This window comes from Suricata suricatta, chromosome 3 (assembly GCF_006229205.1).
Source record: "Suricata suricatta isolate VVHF042 chromosome 3, meerkat_22Aug2017_6uvM2_HiC, whole genome shotgun sequence".
Taxonomy (NCBI): Eukaryota; Metazoa; Chordata; class Mammalia; order Carnivora; family Herpestidae; genus Suricata; species Suricata suricatta.
This window is the reverse complement of record NC_043702.1, coordinates 9285491-9301558: the sequence shown is the minus strand read 5'-3', so window position 1 is coordinate 9301558 and position 16068 is coordinate 9285491. Positions and strand designations below refer to the sequence as shown.

The window sequence follows — 16068 nt, the reverse complement described above, 5'->3', positions numbered from 1 at the left end:
CTAGATGAGTTGAACATCTAAACCAGTATACCAAGTAAAGCAGCCTGCTCTCTCCAACATGCATGAGCCTTGTCAGATCAGTTGGAGATTTCTTTCTTTCCTGAGTTTATTTTTATTTGTTCTGAAAGAGACAGAGAGCAAGCAGCGGAGGGACAGAATCCCAAGCAGGCTCCGCACCAGCAGTGCAGAGCCCAAGGTGGGGCTCGAACTCATGAACCATGAGATCATGAACTGAGCCAAAATCAACAGCCAGGCGCTTAACTGTCTGAGACATTCAGGCACCCCAAAGACTTTAACAGAACAAAGAGACTGACCCTCCCTCAGGTTAGAGAGAATTCCTCCTGTCTGACGGTCTCAAGGTAGAACATTGATCTTTTCTTGTCTTTGGACCCTAACCAAAACATCAACTGTTCTTGGAACTTATACCATTAGTATAATGGTTCTGGTCTGGTTCTCAGACCTTCAGACTCAGACTGGAACTACACCATTAGCTTATCTGGGTCTCAGACTTGCCAGCTGTGCATCATGGGACGTTTTGGCCTCCCTTAATTGTATGAGCCAATTCCTTATAACAAATAAATATATATTTACTGCTTGGTTTGTGGTACCTTTCTACAGCAGCACTGGGAAATGATAGACTTCCAGTTCCTCTGAAGAAGTTGATGCCCACAAAAGAGAAATCCTCAAAGTGCACACACCCCAGGACTGTCCAGGAGACCCTGTCTTGCATCATGTTTCTACGGAGGCCAGCGTGCCCCTAGGCATTGCTGATCCATCCACTTGCACACCTATCCCATCGCCTCCTGCTCATGGACATCATTCTAGCAATTCTCCACCCTCATAGCTTATGCCTGCCGCCTCCTCCCCCCCACAAAGGCTAATGTCCATAAGCACAAAGACATGAAAAATCCTCTCATGATTGAGCCCACCCCCATTATTTTCCCATTTCTCTCATCTCTTCCACAGCAAAACCGAGTTTCCTAAATTTCTTTACCCCAGTTCCACTCCATTTGCTCTCATCCAGCGTTTGCCCCATCACTCCACTGAAATGGCTCAAAAACCATCTGCTGAATGGCAGGCTCATACTGTTCCTATTCCTCCTTGTCCCTACTGGCTTTTAAAACCATCTTTACCTCATTAGTCCTAACACGTGTCACAAATGACATGTCACCAAATACGATCACGGTCACACGAGCATGTGACTGAGCGAAGTTATTCATTCTCTACAGGTTTCTTCATCTTTGAAACAGAGACGTGAAGGGGCACCTGAGTGGTTCAGTCGGTTCAGTGTCTGACGCTTGATTTTGGCTTAGGTCTCAGTCTCATAATTCATGAGTGTGAGCCCCACATCAGGCTCTTCACTGACAGTGCCAAGTCTGCGTGGGATTCTCCCCCCACTCTCTCTCCCTCTCTCTCTGCCCTTCCCTCTCTCTCTCTCTCTCTCTTTCTCTCTCTCTCAAATAATAAACTAGGAAATAATTTTCAAAAATTAAACAGAGACGTTAGGAGTTGACTCTAACCCTCCCTGCTTTAACTTTCTGTGAACAGCTTCCATTAATTTCCTGGTGTTTCCTAAGGTCAACCAGCGGCCCCGCCCAGAAGGAAGACATTTGCAAGACTGGAGAATTGGAGAGGAGGGAAAGGGAAGAAGGAAGGAAGAAAGGAGGGAGGACTCAGGAAGGAAAGTGGGGAGAGGAGAGGAGGAAATAAAGAAGGAAGGACGGGGAGGAGGAGGCAGCACCACTCAGAACACTATTCTAAAGAAATGTTGATTTTTACATCCTTATCCTGAAACAAGAGGTGATTATATGAAATCATCTCTCCTTAAATCTCCCTGGTCTTTGCTAAGCATGCTTTTACATATTTATGTAAAGTCTCTTTTTCTTCTAGATGAGCTTTCCCGTAATGCCAACTACTGGGAAGTGCTCCTCAGAACAAAGAGGACACAGCTGAGGGGTACCTGCAAAGCAGAAAGTCCCTCCTCACCTATTACTCTGCATGTCCCTTCCCTTTATGCTGAGCAGCTGTGTGTGGTTGTGCGGGCTGCCCTTGCACAAGGACACCCTCAGCCAATGGCAGGTGGAGGTGGAGAGCTCTGCTCGCCAAGCGCGCCCATGGGGCTGCCCTCGGCCCTCAGTCACAGCAGTGCCACCTGTGGACCACCTGGGACTAGCCACACAAAAGTAAGATGCCTCAAGTACTTATGATACAACTGTGGATGCGGCCACATGAGATGGGGGGGGAGCAGTCGAAGGGCAGAAAAGGGAGGGGAGCTGGGGGATTGAGCTGATGAGTGTTTCCCAAAGTGTGAGACCTGCGGGGAACATGAGATGACTTCTCACAGCACTAGATGGTATGCAATCTCCTCATGAGGAAGCCACTCTGACTCTGATTCACTTTCAAATCATATCAAGGAGATAGTGAGTCTCAGTTTGGTACCAGTATTTCCTAAACAGCTTCCTTACATATAAAAAATGTGTTTTAAGGGCACCTGGGTGACTCAATTGGTTGAGTGTCCAACTTTGACTCAGGTCATGATTTCAGTTTGTGAGTTCGAGCCCTGTGTCGGGCTCTGTGCTGACAGCTCAGAGCCTGAGCCTGCTTCTGATTCTGTGCCCTCCCCCACTCATGCTCTCGCTTGCTCGCTCGCTCACTCTCTCTCTCTCTCTCTCTCTCTCTCTCTCAAAAAAAAATGTTATAAATCTTCCGTTTTAGCCCAAAGAGTACTGGCTCCAATCTCAGAGCCCTCAGAAAATAATAAAGCTCGTGAATGATATTTTCCTACTCTGTTTTGATCATTTCCTTCTATTTATGGCAGTGATGTGGATTTTCCATGTAAGGTAATGACATAAACATTCCTTTTTAAATAAATATATTACCTAATAAGGTGTATTGATTTCATGATTCTAGGGAGCATATAGAATATATTTCAGTTAGCATCCAGATAGGTAAAAAATGGTGGAAGTAGGGGCACCTGAATGATCCTGTTGGTTGAGCATCTGACTCTTGATCTCCAATCAGGTCATGATCTCACAGTTCCTAAGTACAAGCCCCACACTGGGTTCTGTGCTGATGGCACAGAACCTTCTTGGGATTCTCTCTCTTTCTCTCTGCCCCTCCCCGCTTCTTTGCTCTCTCTCTCTCTCTCTCTCTCGCTCTCTCAAAATAAATTTTAAAAAACTTAAAAAAATGGTGGAGACGGCACAAAGTATCAAAGTGTTGTTGGTTGTATCATATGGACAATGAGAGCTTGGCCACACTGGGCTACACCGGTTGCAGTGGGGGAGGGGCTGCGGCAGGGGAGGGAAGGCATGTCTATGTCTACCTGCCCGGCGGCCACCCCAGCACTGGGCACACTGCCAAACATTGAGCAGACATCACTGAGGACTGTTAAAATGAATTAAGGAAACAGAGATGCTCATTCATTGACCAACCATGGGGAAGGTGGGCAGGTGGAGACACGATAGAATCCTCAAGTTCCTACCTGTAGATTGCATGAGGGAGAACTCAGGGGCTCTTTTGCCTAATGAGGGGCAGGAGGAAGGGAGAGTGAGAGCCTGTTCCATCCAGCCATCTGCAACTCAGAGCTGACTGATGATGACGCTGCATCGAACAGACAGTTTGCTTCCCAACATTCTCCTTAATTGCCCACGTTTACAGGCTCTTCCCGTTTTGCTGCGGTTGTTTTGGTTTTGGTTTTGTTCGATCTCACTCAAGGATTAATTGTGACCTGGCTTCTTCCCATGCATCTCACTTCCCAAGGTGGCTCACTAGAGCAGGCACTCCCAAGGAAGGCTGTGCAGCCCCTCTGGGGACAGAAAATGGGGTTTAGTGGCTGAAAAAAAAAGTCTTGCTCTTTTTCTGTATAAAGCACAGAGATAACTATAGTCCGTAAATCATTATATAGTATGTACAAATTCACTGGGGAAGGTGTTATTAGGGGAAAATGTCTTAGCCAGCACTTAGTGAAGCAATAATGAAAAAAACATTGGGCCCCATAATTCTTTGTTGCGGGGCCGTCCTCAGGTGGCTGGATATTTAGCACCATCTCTGGCCTCTGCCCGCTAGGTAACAGTTGCATCTCCCAGTTACCTCCAAACTTGTCAAATTCCTCTTGGGAGGAGGACAAAATTGTCCCCATTTGCAACAAGTGGGTTAGACAAAACCGTGCATGGGTATCAGGAGAAGGTGGCCGGCAACTTAGCCTCATGGCCCAGTGTTTGCAACAAGAGTGCTTCCAAGGATGCCAACATCCTCGATCGTGAGAGCAGAAGGAGATACTTACATAACCAGATTCCTCTCCTGGGGCTCACTGGGCCCGTGCCGTGCCCCCCTCCAACCTCCCGCCACATGTAAAGGAAGTCCTGCTGAAGTCCATGAAATGATACATCCGTAGGACCTCGAAGAGATCTTCGCCACGAGTGAATGTGAGTCCAGCAGCTAATTTAAACCCTGCAACTAGGACCTAACAGACTTAGGGGTATTTTTCAATCCGCTCAGCAAGTTCATTCGTGAGCTTATATTTAGACACTCTTAATACTTCACCCGAAATTAATAAGTTCAGAGCACCAGGGAATGGCATGCAATATGTGAAACAGTGCTCTTAAATTGGATTAGGATTTTTAGAAGAATTGGTAAGTCAAATGTAAGTAAAATAAATCTTGCCAACCAAAAGCAGGCTTATGAGAGATAGTGAGGCATATCGTCAGAAACAGGAATTTAGACGGATTCAAAATCCAGTTCTACCTTCTACTAGTCACACAGCTTTGGAAAACCAAATCAGTCTCAAAAATTTAAATGTTAAATGCTTTAAAATTTAAACCAGAAACAACATATGTGCTACGTTAATAGCATAGGTGGTAGTGCCTAGTAGAACGCCTGACAAATTAGAGGCACCCAACCTTTGTTATGGCTTTCCTGGTTTCCTCCATTCCTTCCTTCCTCCCTCTTTCCCTCCCTCTTTTTCTTCGTTCCTTCCATGAGGATGAACACACACTATATAAATAAGAGTATAAAGACAAAGACAAAATTATTAGAAGACAACAGGGGATATTTAAAAAATACAAAAATGTAGAGGAAATTTATTTTTACTAATAATTAAGATGAAGAAATAGGTCTTCCCATACACAAGATCAGTCACTAACTGGTCTTGGATAGAGTACCTTTTCAACTCTCTTCGCCAAGACCCATTTCTATGGACTGCATGTCAGCTGCTTTAGTCTGTTTCTGTTTTGTAAAGTGTGTCTGATACTGTCTAGTATGACTTCCTTACAACATGCCCCAAGACCAGAAGAAGGACCTCTTGGCATTTCTAGCTCTTTCTCTCATCCCAACATAGGGATAGCATCAGAATCAAGTGCACTGAACACCATGTAGTCTCTTTACATGACTGATTTTGTACAACCTTATAACTATGAAATTTATTTGGGTACAATAAAAAAGAAATTATTCTTGAACTATCATAAATAGGCAACTCTAATTCACAAGCAACAATTTGAAGAATCTTAGAAACAGCACAGGTAAGACCAGAGGCTAGAAGATGTATCTCATAGAGCAATAGGCTGCTCCCTGACTTATCTAAGCCCATTTCCCCATCTGTATACTGGTATCAGTCATAATGACACCTCTAATGTACAGCGTTGGTGTAGGAATTAAGTTAGATCATGCATTAAAACATTTTGTTCAGTGCCTGTCACAATTGCATCCCTAAGTGTTTGACTTTATTGTATTGAGTTCTATTGAGATGTCTTATTCTTATTGTCAATTATTATTATTTAGGTCAATTCTCTTTTTTGTAGCTCTCAATTTTATATCTATAAAAATAAAGTGTAGAGGGATCAGGTAATTTGCTCAGAGCCTCGCAGATCGTTAGGAAGTAACACAAGAACTTAGGCCCACATCTCCCAGCTCCTAATTCCAGGGTGCTTCTTTGATAGGCTATTTATTGTCCCTACTCAAACTGCATTGAAGAGATCAGTGTGCATATCCTATTCTGGTTATCTCTTACTGCCTAACAAGTTACTCGAAAATTTAGTGGATTAAAACAACATCTATTTTTTTGTTTGTTTTTTTCTAAATCTCACAATTTTGTTGGTTGGAAATTCGATCAAGGTTCAGCTGGCTGATTCCTTTGTTTTACTGATACTGGCTGGGATGGCTCAGTGCTCTTCGGCTGGTGAACAGGCTGGTGCAGGTGGCGTCATTCATATGCCAGGTGCCTCAGCAGGATGGCTGGAAAGGCTAGGTTCAAGTTGGCTAGAACCCTTGCACATGGTTTCCCCAGGATGGGCTCAGGGTAGTCAGACCCTCTTACTGGTGGCTCACGGCCCCCAGAGAGCAGGTTTGGAGAGGCCTGCGCAGAAGCTGTTGCTATAACACCCCTCCTGACCCAGGCTCAGAGACTTAGAAAGTGAGTCCCACCCCATCCTGTTGGTCGAGTCATAAGGCCAAGCCGGATTCAAGGGGAGTGGAATTAGACTCCACCTACTGACAAATGTGCAGCCATTGTTAGTCTTCCGCACAGACCACAAATAAACACAAATGATACTATCACTGCTCTTGTAGGTCAGGTCTCTGGAGAACTACAGAAAAGGGCTGTTTTTTGTTATTTGTGATGTCGTGTGTGAATGTGTGTGTGTGTGTGTGTGTGTGTGTGTGTAGAATTTAATTACTATGCAATAAATAGTATGCGCTTAATAAAATTATATTGTAGCCTCATTGGAAAATGACCTTTCAGAGCTGCTTTTCCAGAAATAAAAACAAGTAGAATGAATGTCAAGTACAATTTGCTCCCAGCCAAATTAAACACTGATTTCACAAAATGAAAGAGAAGCCATATGTTACCTTCAAAATGGCTTCCCAGGAGGGCCCAGCAATATTGTGAGGGAGTATTGAAGTTGTGGGATGGAAAGACACTGTCAAAGAGGACTTATTACCTCCATGCATAACAAGAATAATCTCCAGTCCCTTGCCACTCAGCTATGGTCCAGAAAACCTAATGAAAATTCTAGGAGGAAATTAAATTTAATTTGTTGTTCTGGGCTTAGAGCAGACCCACAGCCATTCCAAGGGAATATTGAGCCTTCTGAGTTTTCAAAAAATAATTTCACAATGGCTATTTAATCTCAAGGTCAGAAGAGGAAAAAAAAAAGACACATATACACAAAAACCAACTAACTGGTTTAAAGCAAAGAAGACCTAAGATTTATTACCACCTCAGTCTTTATGAATTTAGGTATTTCTCTTATAAAAAGAAGTAACAACACAGAGCCTTTGAAAAATATCTCAGAACAAGAGAAAGAAAATATCATTCTAAAAGCTTAAATAAAGAGGGAAGTTTTGACATATTGTTTATATAGGAATTGAAAGACACTTTTAGAAAGCCATTTTGGCAAGTTCAATAGCATGTAAGATGACATCACCTCTAAGAAACTGAGAATTTAAAAACTAAAGAGAATATGAATTGAAATAACATCTGGAAAACAAAGATATTTCCAATTCAAATTTAGGATTCAGGTTTAACTTTAATTTTTAGAATGTACACTTATTAAAATTTTGGTTGTTTAGTCACATTAGCATAATTACTAATTAGCTTTATTTTATAATGTATATAGACTATATATAATAAAATATTATATTTATCCTACTACATATCTGTCAGTATATGTGAGTGTGAGTATATGAACACACAGGATAAAGTAAAGGAGTAATAGAAGGAAAAATATTGTGTAGTATTACAATAAAACAATGACTGGGTATACGTGTATTAAGAATATATACATATACACATATCCTTTGTGTATGTACATGTATACATTATACATAGGTACGGAGAAACACACATGCTCAGCTCAGAATAACAATGTCCATTTATTATTATAAAAAGATCACTACAGCAAACTGTTACTAAAGATATTTTAATATACCTTTGCATATTTTTTCTTTATTTTTAGGTTCAGTCTCACTAGTAAATGATAGTCAGATGAATTATTTTCTATAAGGTTAAGTCACCAACTTGATACAGAGTTTCCTTCACTGCTTAAATATTGCTTTCAATTTTTACAGAGTAAAAATTTTATTTTGCTTTACTTTTATCTTAATTATGTAAAATATTTGCAAATGTTTTCTATATTTATAAAATTTTGGTTTCTATCCACAGCCCCTCTACTCTGTCCCTCCTTCTTCCATAATAACCCTATTTTTTTAGTTCTTTAGTTTATCATATTAACACTGCTGCATACTACATATATATAGATAGATATACATATATATTTATATTTCTCCATTCCTTCCTTAAAAAGTAAGATACTATAAGATATGGTTAATACATACAATGGAATACTACATGGCAATGAGAAAGAATGAAATCTGGCCTTTTGTGGCAACATGGATGGACCTCGAGGGTGTCATCCTAAGCAAAATAAGTCAGGCAGAGAAGGACAGATACCATATGTTTTCACTTATAAGTCTAACAGGAGAAACTTAACAGAGTACCATGGGGGAGGGGAAGAGGGGGAAAAGATTTAAGGAGAGGGAGGGAGGCAAATCATGAGAGACTCTGGAATACTGAAAACAAACTGAGGGCTGAAGAGGGAGGAGGAGAGGGGAAAGGGGGCAATGGGCATGGAGGAGGTCACTTGTGGGGAAGAGCACTGGGTGTTATATGGAAACCAACTTGACAATAAACTATAAAAAATTAAAATTAAAAAATCCCCAAAAATAGAAAAAAATAAGGTACTACAAATAGGCTCCCCCATTTTACTTTTTTTTATCCTAACAATATGTCCTAGAGATTATTCTTAACTTCTTTTCACAACTGCATATTAATCAGAGTAAGATTATTTTATAGTTTATTAAACTGGCCCCTTCCTTATGGATTTTGAGATATTCTCAGGCTTTTGCTAATTCAGTGTTGTAATGAACAGCCCTGGAATTATGTCTTTTTATATTTACAGCCAGAGCATACCAAGTTTTGATTAAAAAATACAATAAATCCATCCAAGTAGCCATTTATATGGAATGCAAGTATTTAGAATATATTTCACCCACATTTCCTTCTTTCCTTATAAATATACTGAAAAATGCAAACTAAGAGAAGTATCAAAATTAAGAATCCAAGAGCAGGAAAGGTGTAATATAGGAGGGCTGGTCACTAAAACATTTAAACATCAAGGTGAATGTAAAGAATTATTAGTACATAAATATGACAAATCCACTGAAGATAAAACTCAAAACTATTTTTTTAATTTTTTATTTATTTCTGAGAGACAGAGAGAGAGCACACAAGCAGGAGAGGGTCAGAAAGAGAGGGAGACCCAGAATCTGAAGGAGGCTCCAGGCTCTGAGCTAGCTGTCAGCACAGAGCCTGAAGTGGGGCTCGAACCCACAAACCGTGAGTTCACGACCTGAGCTGAAGCCAGACACTTAACCAACTGAGCCACCCAGGCGCCCCAACTATTTCTTGAAAGTAAAGATGTATAATGCAAAAAAAAAAAAAATTCAACAATAGTAGCCAAGGTATAAAACCTTTAGGTTGTATCTTCAAAGACTGAAAAACTAAGGAGGAGAAAATACCCCTTTGCTGAATCCATTTTACACTTAAAGGGAATAAAAACAGTAACAATTTTATTGTTAACTTTGATAGGAAAATAAATATAGATTAAGCTTTTCAAAGACAATCTTCAAAGATAACTAAAGAATCTATACTTTCAAAGATAAAAAATGATCTATACTTTCAAAATCACTAGAGAAAACAAAATTAAACATATTAAAAATGTAGAGTATAAAGAAGCATGTAAAAAACAAAGTTAAATAAGATGATCAAAATTTTTACTCACGCATCAAGTGTAGCAATAAATGTAAATGGGTCAAATTATCTTGTTAAAAATTTTCAGACTGGGTTACATACACCTCAATATCAAACTGCTTATAAAACTTCCTTCAGAGGGGCGCCTGAGTGGCTCAGTGGGTGGAGCATCCAACTCTTGATTTCGGCTCAGATCATGATCTCACAGCTCAGATCATGACCTCACAGTTCATGAGTTCCAGCCTTGTATTGTTCCCTGTGCTGACAGGGCAGAGCCTACTGAGGATTCTTTCCCTCTCTCTCTCTGCCCTTTCCCCACTTGGTGCACATACTCTCTCAAAATATATAAATTAACTTAAAAAAAAAAAACTGTCTTCAGAGACAATGCAAAGCAGACTTCAAGGTAAGATAGACCAGGCTTAAAACCCCGGCCTCACCATTATTAATTATGCAATCCTGTGCAAGGTATGTTTATGCTTTGAGTTCACTTCCTTTAACAATATAATGAGATATCGACCTCCCGAAGTTTTTGTAAGGATTATAAAAAAAAATGTATATTGTGTGCTTTGCCAAGGGCTGATATTTATCTTTTACTGAATTTTACTATTAGAACATTATAGTAAGTAACATGTATTTACTATTATACAAGTGAGTTGAAAATAAAAGGATGGAAAATAGGCAAAAAGTAAGACAATATCAACAGTTGGATACAGACTGATAACTGCATATTGACAAAGAGTACAATTATCACTTAAACTGTAATGTATGTGTCTTTATGTGTCAAATAAGATAGAGTCAAAAGATATAATACAAAATACATTCAAATTTCAAAAGACAAATGACAGAAAATACTATGAGACACTAACAAACCACTTTCAGAAATTGAAGAATAAGATTTAAAAAAGGGCCATGAAGAATGAGAATTATATAAATAATAATGCTTGATACAAGTAAAAATTGGTAGCCCTCAATGGGACAGGGAAAGCTGCAAAAAGAAAAAAAAATTATAATGAAATTACTAAGGGAAAAAAAAAAGCTGTCTGGACACTACTTTTTGGATGTTTGTTTTAAAGCACTCTGGAAATTATACCCACTCTCCGGTGAAAAGTCATTAGGCATTAATATACTAATTTGACTCCAACCAACTCAAAAAGAAAAGTTACATCACAAGAATGTGGAACCACTTAAGAACACTAATTAGAGATTAGGTTTTACCTACCTTCTGTAATTGTATACTACAAATCATATATTTATTTAATGGGACCAATAAAACAAAAATTACCACCATACATGTCAAATACGAAATAAGTAAAATTATATAAATAATGAACACTTAGTGTTAAACACATTATGATAGGAGGAGCCAAGATGGCAGAGAGGAAGGGAGCTCTACAAACTTCCTCCGCCCCATCTATCACACTGAGAAGGACATTATTCCCATCTGCAAGAGTGAAAGGAGAAAATATGGACTCCAGAAAGAGGACAACCTCAAAGATACCTGAGTGAGTGAGTACAAACTGGGGAGATTGGAAAATGGGCCAGCCTGAGACGGGCAAGGGAGGTGGGAGCCCAAGCACAACATGGGGCAAGCGTGCGAACCCCTGAGACAAAGGGAAGAGAAAGAGAAACTGAACACGTTCATAGTACTGTCTCTGGAGAAGAGATAAAGAACGTTTAACTGCACTCGGAGAAAGAAACTCTCACTCCATATATAACTGCTGGGTAGCCCAAATCCCAAACCCAGGTGGTGCAAGGGAAAGAAGATCTTTCAGCCCTGCGCCATCTCAGTGGGGAGTCAGCGGCCGAGGCAGTGGCGCCAGGGATGCTCACTTTGACGTCGGTTTTGGGAGTGGGAGCACGTACCTCATTTCCACGGAGCATCTTGTCTCCAGTATTGCCACGCGAATCCCGAATCCTGGGTGCCAACAGGAAAAAACAGCTCCCAATCCTACGCGATCCAGCAAAGAGTTGGCGCCAGTGGAGGCCTGGGCGCAGGATCCGCCTATAGGAGCTCCCAGCTCATTTCCGGCAGCACCCTGTGCCTCGGGCAGCAGCTGCGCAAATCCCAGCTGGCGCCAAAGGAAACTCATCCCTCCCCCAATGCAATCAGGATCCTGATGGGGGATGGGAATCCGCAGCAGTGTCTGTGAGGGCGCACACCACACCTCCTGCTGCGCACCTCGCCTCAGGCAGGGGCAGCACAAATCCTGGCCTGAGCCAAGACAAACTGATCCTCCCCCCTAAGAAGCCAGCCACCAAAGCAAGTACATCTCATCTGTGGTAGCATAAAAGTGCATGGACTAGAACTTTGAACCGAGGCAGGCCTGGAAATACAACTTGGCTCAACTGCAGCACAAAAAAATCAGACTCATTAGAGTGGATTACAGTGCCTAGTTCCAGTGGAGCTTGACAGGACACCATTCTACTCTCTGCAGACACCAAGGCGGGACCTATAGGAGCAGCCTGCAAGACCTACCACAGCAAACCACACCTATCCACAAGGGGGAACTGCTGTTTTTTTTTTCCTTCATTTTTTTTCTTTTTTTCTTTTTTCTAACTTATTTTTTATTATTACCTTTTTTACCTATTTTTTTAAATTTCTACTCCTTATTTTCATTTGTCCTTTCTCCCTTTTTTCTTTCTTGCAATCCAGAAATACTCTGCTGTATCTCATCCTAATCTCTCCCCTCAACTAGTCATACACTTTTAACTTTCCATTGTCCTTTAATGTCTCTGACCCCTTTATTTTTTTCTTCTCTTCTTTTCGTCTCTTTCCTCTCCATTTTATTTCTTTTCTTTCCCCGTTTTAATTTGTTTGTTTGTTTGATTTGTTTGTGCGTTTGTGTGCTTCTATTCCCTCTGTGTTTGTCTGTCTGGTTTCCTTCTTAGGGCTACACCAAAAAACAAGCCAAAGTGTGCGTGTTGGTGAGTCACAAATATTGCTGAGTAGGGAAATAAAATATTCAAAGGCACAACAAGAGAAACTGAGAGACACCATTAAAAGAACATTTCGTGAAAACAACAGGCCCTGGACAGTCAAGAAGCCTCCTTTAACAGAGCAATATCAACAGGTGCACAGTGCACAACAAGCTTTTTAAAGCTGACGAGAGCAGAAAACTAGTAAAAATGACAAAACGAAGGAACTCTCCCCTGAAGAACCTCCAGGAAGAAGTCACAACCACAGACTTGCTCAAGGCAGATCTAGACAACATACCAGATCAAGAATTTAAAAAACTTGTAATGAAATTAATCGCTGGGGTTGAAAAAAGCATCAAAGAAGCAACTGAGAAAACGAAAAGGCACTTTGAAAATAGAAGTGATGAGCTAAAAAGGCTATTAATGAGGTAAATAACAAAATGGGGGCAGCCACTTCAAGGATTGATGAGGCAGAGAGAAGAATAGGTGAATTAGTTGGTATAGTTATAGCAAAAGAGAAAGCAGAAAAAAAGAGAAAGAAATTGATCCAGGAGTGGGAAAAGAGAATTCGAGACCTGAGTGATACAATCAAACAGAACAACATCCTTATAATAGGAATTCCTGAAGAGGAAGACAGAGAGAAAGGTCCTGAAGGCATACAAGATCAAATTATAACTGAGAATTTCCCAAATCTGGGAAAAGAAATAGACATTCAAATTCAAGAGGCACAAAGAACCCCCCTTAAGACGTAATTTGAATCGACCTTCGGCATGACATATCATACTGAAACTGGCAAAATATAAAGATAAAGAGAGAATTCTGAAAGCAGCTAGGGAGAAAAGGGCCCTCACATACAAAGGGAAACCTATCAGAGTGGTTACAGACCTATCTAATGAAACTTCGCAGGCCAGGAAGGAATGGTAGGAAATCTTCAATGTGATGAACCGAAAAAACATGCATCAAGAATCCTTTATTCAGCAAACCTGTCATTCAAAATAGAAGAAGAGATAAAAGTGTTCCCAAATAAACAAAAATTGAGAGAATTCATGACCATCAAACCATCCCTACAAGGAATCCTAAGTGGGACTCTATGAGGGAAATGTTGCAAAGAATACAAGGTGCCAGAGACACCACAATAAACATGAATTCTAGGGAAAACACAATGACTCTAAACCCACATTTTTCAATAATAACACTGAATGTAAATGGACTGAATGCTCCAACCAAACAACACAGGGTAGCAGAATGGATAAAAAAAAAAATAAAACCAATCTATTTGCTGGCTACAAGAGACTCATTTTAGACCTGAAGATACCTTCAGGTTGAAAGTAAAGGGATGGAGAAATATCTATCATGTGACTGGAAGCCAAAAGAAAGCCAGAGTAGCCATACTTATATAAGACAAATTGGACTCTAAAGTGAAGGCAGTAACAAGAGATGAAGAAGGACATTATATAATAATTACAGGGTCTCACCATCAGGAAGAGCTAACAATTATAAATATCTATGCACCAAATTCAGAAGCACCCAAATACACAAAACAATTAATCACAGACAGAAACAATCTTATTGATAAGAATGTGCTAATTGCAGGGGACTTTAATACTCCACTGACAGCAATAGATAGATTAACCAGACAGAAAATCACTAAAGAAGCCATGGACCTGAACGACTTACTGGAATGGATGGAATTGATAGATATATTTAGAACTCTGCATCCTGAAGCTAGGAAATTCACCTTCCTTTCGAGTGCACATGACACATTCTCCAAGACAGATCATATACTGGGTCATAAAGCAGCCCTCCATAAGTATAAACAAATAGAGATCATACCATGCACACTTTCAGATCACAATGCTATGAAACTTGAAATTAACCACAGAAAAAATTCTGGAAAACCTCCAAAAATGTGAAGGTTAAAAAATACCCTACTAAAGAATGATTGGGCTAATAAGACAATTACAGAAGAAATTAAAAAAATATATGGAGACAAATGAAAATGAGAATACAACAAGCTAAACTCTCTGGGATGCAGCAAAGGCAGTCCTAAGAGGAAAGTATATTGCAATCCAGGCCAATCTCAACAAACTAGAAAAAGTGCAAATTCAAAATCTAACAGAGCACCTACTGGAACTAGTAGGGAAGCAGCAAGAGCACCCCAAACCCAGCAGAAGAAAAGAAATAATAAAGATCAGGGCAGAAATAAACAATATAGAATCCAAACAAACAGTCGAGTAGATCAATGAAACCAATAGTTGGTTCTTTGAAAAAATAAACAAAATCAATAAACCTCTAGCCAGGCTCTTCAGAAAGAAAAGAGAGAGCACCCAGATAGACAAAATCATGAATGAAAAAGGATATATCACAACCAATCCCTTAGAAATACAAGCAATCATCAGAGATTACTATGAAAAATTATATGCCAACAAACTGGACAACCTAGAAGAAATGGACAAATTCCTAAATGCACATTCACTGCCAAAATTCAAACAGGAAGAGATAGAAAGCATGAATAGACTGATAACCAGTGAAAAAATCGAATCTGTTATCAAAAATATCCCAGCAAATAAGAGCCCAGGGCCAGACGGCTTCCCAGGAGAATACTACCAGACATTTAAAGCAGAGCTAATAGCCTTTCTTCTCAAACTATTCCAAAAAATAGAAATAGAAGGAAAACTTCCAAACTCATTCTCCGAAGCCAGCATCACCTTGATACCCAAACCAGACAGAGACCCAGCAAAAAAAAAAAGAGAACTACAGACCAATATCCTTAATGAATACAGATGTAAAAATACTCAACAAGATACTAGCAAATCGAATTCACAGCATATAAAAAGAATTATCCATCATGATCAAGTGGGATTCATTCCTCGGTTACAGGGCTGGTTCAATATTCGCAAATCCATCAGTGTGATCCATCACATTAACAAAAGAAAGGTTAAAAACCATATGATCTTGTCGATAGGCGCAGAAAAAGCATTTGACAAAATACAGCACCCTTTCTTAAGAAAACCCCTTGAGAAAGTCGGAATAGAAGGAACTTACCTAAACATTATAAAAGCAGTTTATGAAAATCCCACAGCCAATATCATCCTCAATGGGGGAAAACTGAGAACTTTCCCCTTGAGATCAGGAACACGACAGGGGTGTCCACTCTCACCACTGTTGTTTAACATAGTGCTGGAAGTCCTGGCATCAGCAATCAGACAACAAAAGGAAATCGAAAGCATCAGAATGGCAAAGAAGAAGTCAAACTTTCACTTTTCGCAGGTGACAAGGTACTCTGCCTGGAAAACTCAGCAGACTCCACCAGAAGCCTTCTAGAACTGATCAATGAATTCAGTAAA

At 40.1% G+C, this 16068-nt stretch overlaps 1 protein-coding gene and 1 long non-coding RNA gene across 6 annotated transcripts in view; one reads left to right on the top strand and one right to left on the bottom strand.

The window, feature by feature from the left end:
* Positions 1 to 16068, bottom strand: part of PID1 (phosphotyrosine interaction domain containing 1) — a 251928-nt gene that overhangs the window by 156540 nt on the left and 79320 nt on the right. The gene's annotated exons all lie outside the window — the stretch shown is intronic.
* The window catches only part of LOC115287348, a 21736-nt gene continuing 15845 nt past the window's right edge, over positions 10178 to 16068 (top strand). The window contains exon 1 of the long non-coding RNA XR_003906445.1: positions 10178 to 10270. This is a non-coding gene — a long non-coding RNA (uncharacterized LOC115287348). The remainder of the gene's footprint in view (positions 10271 to 16068) is intronic.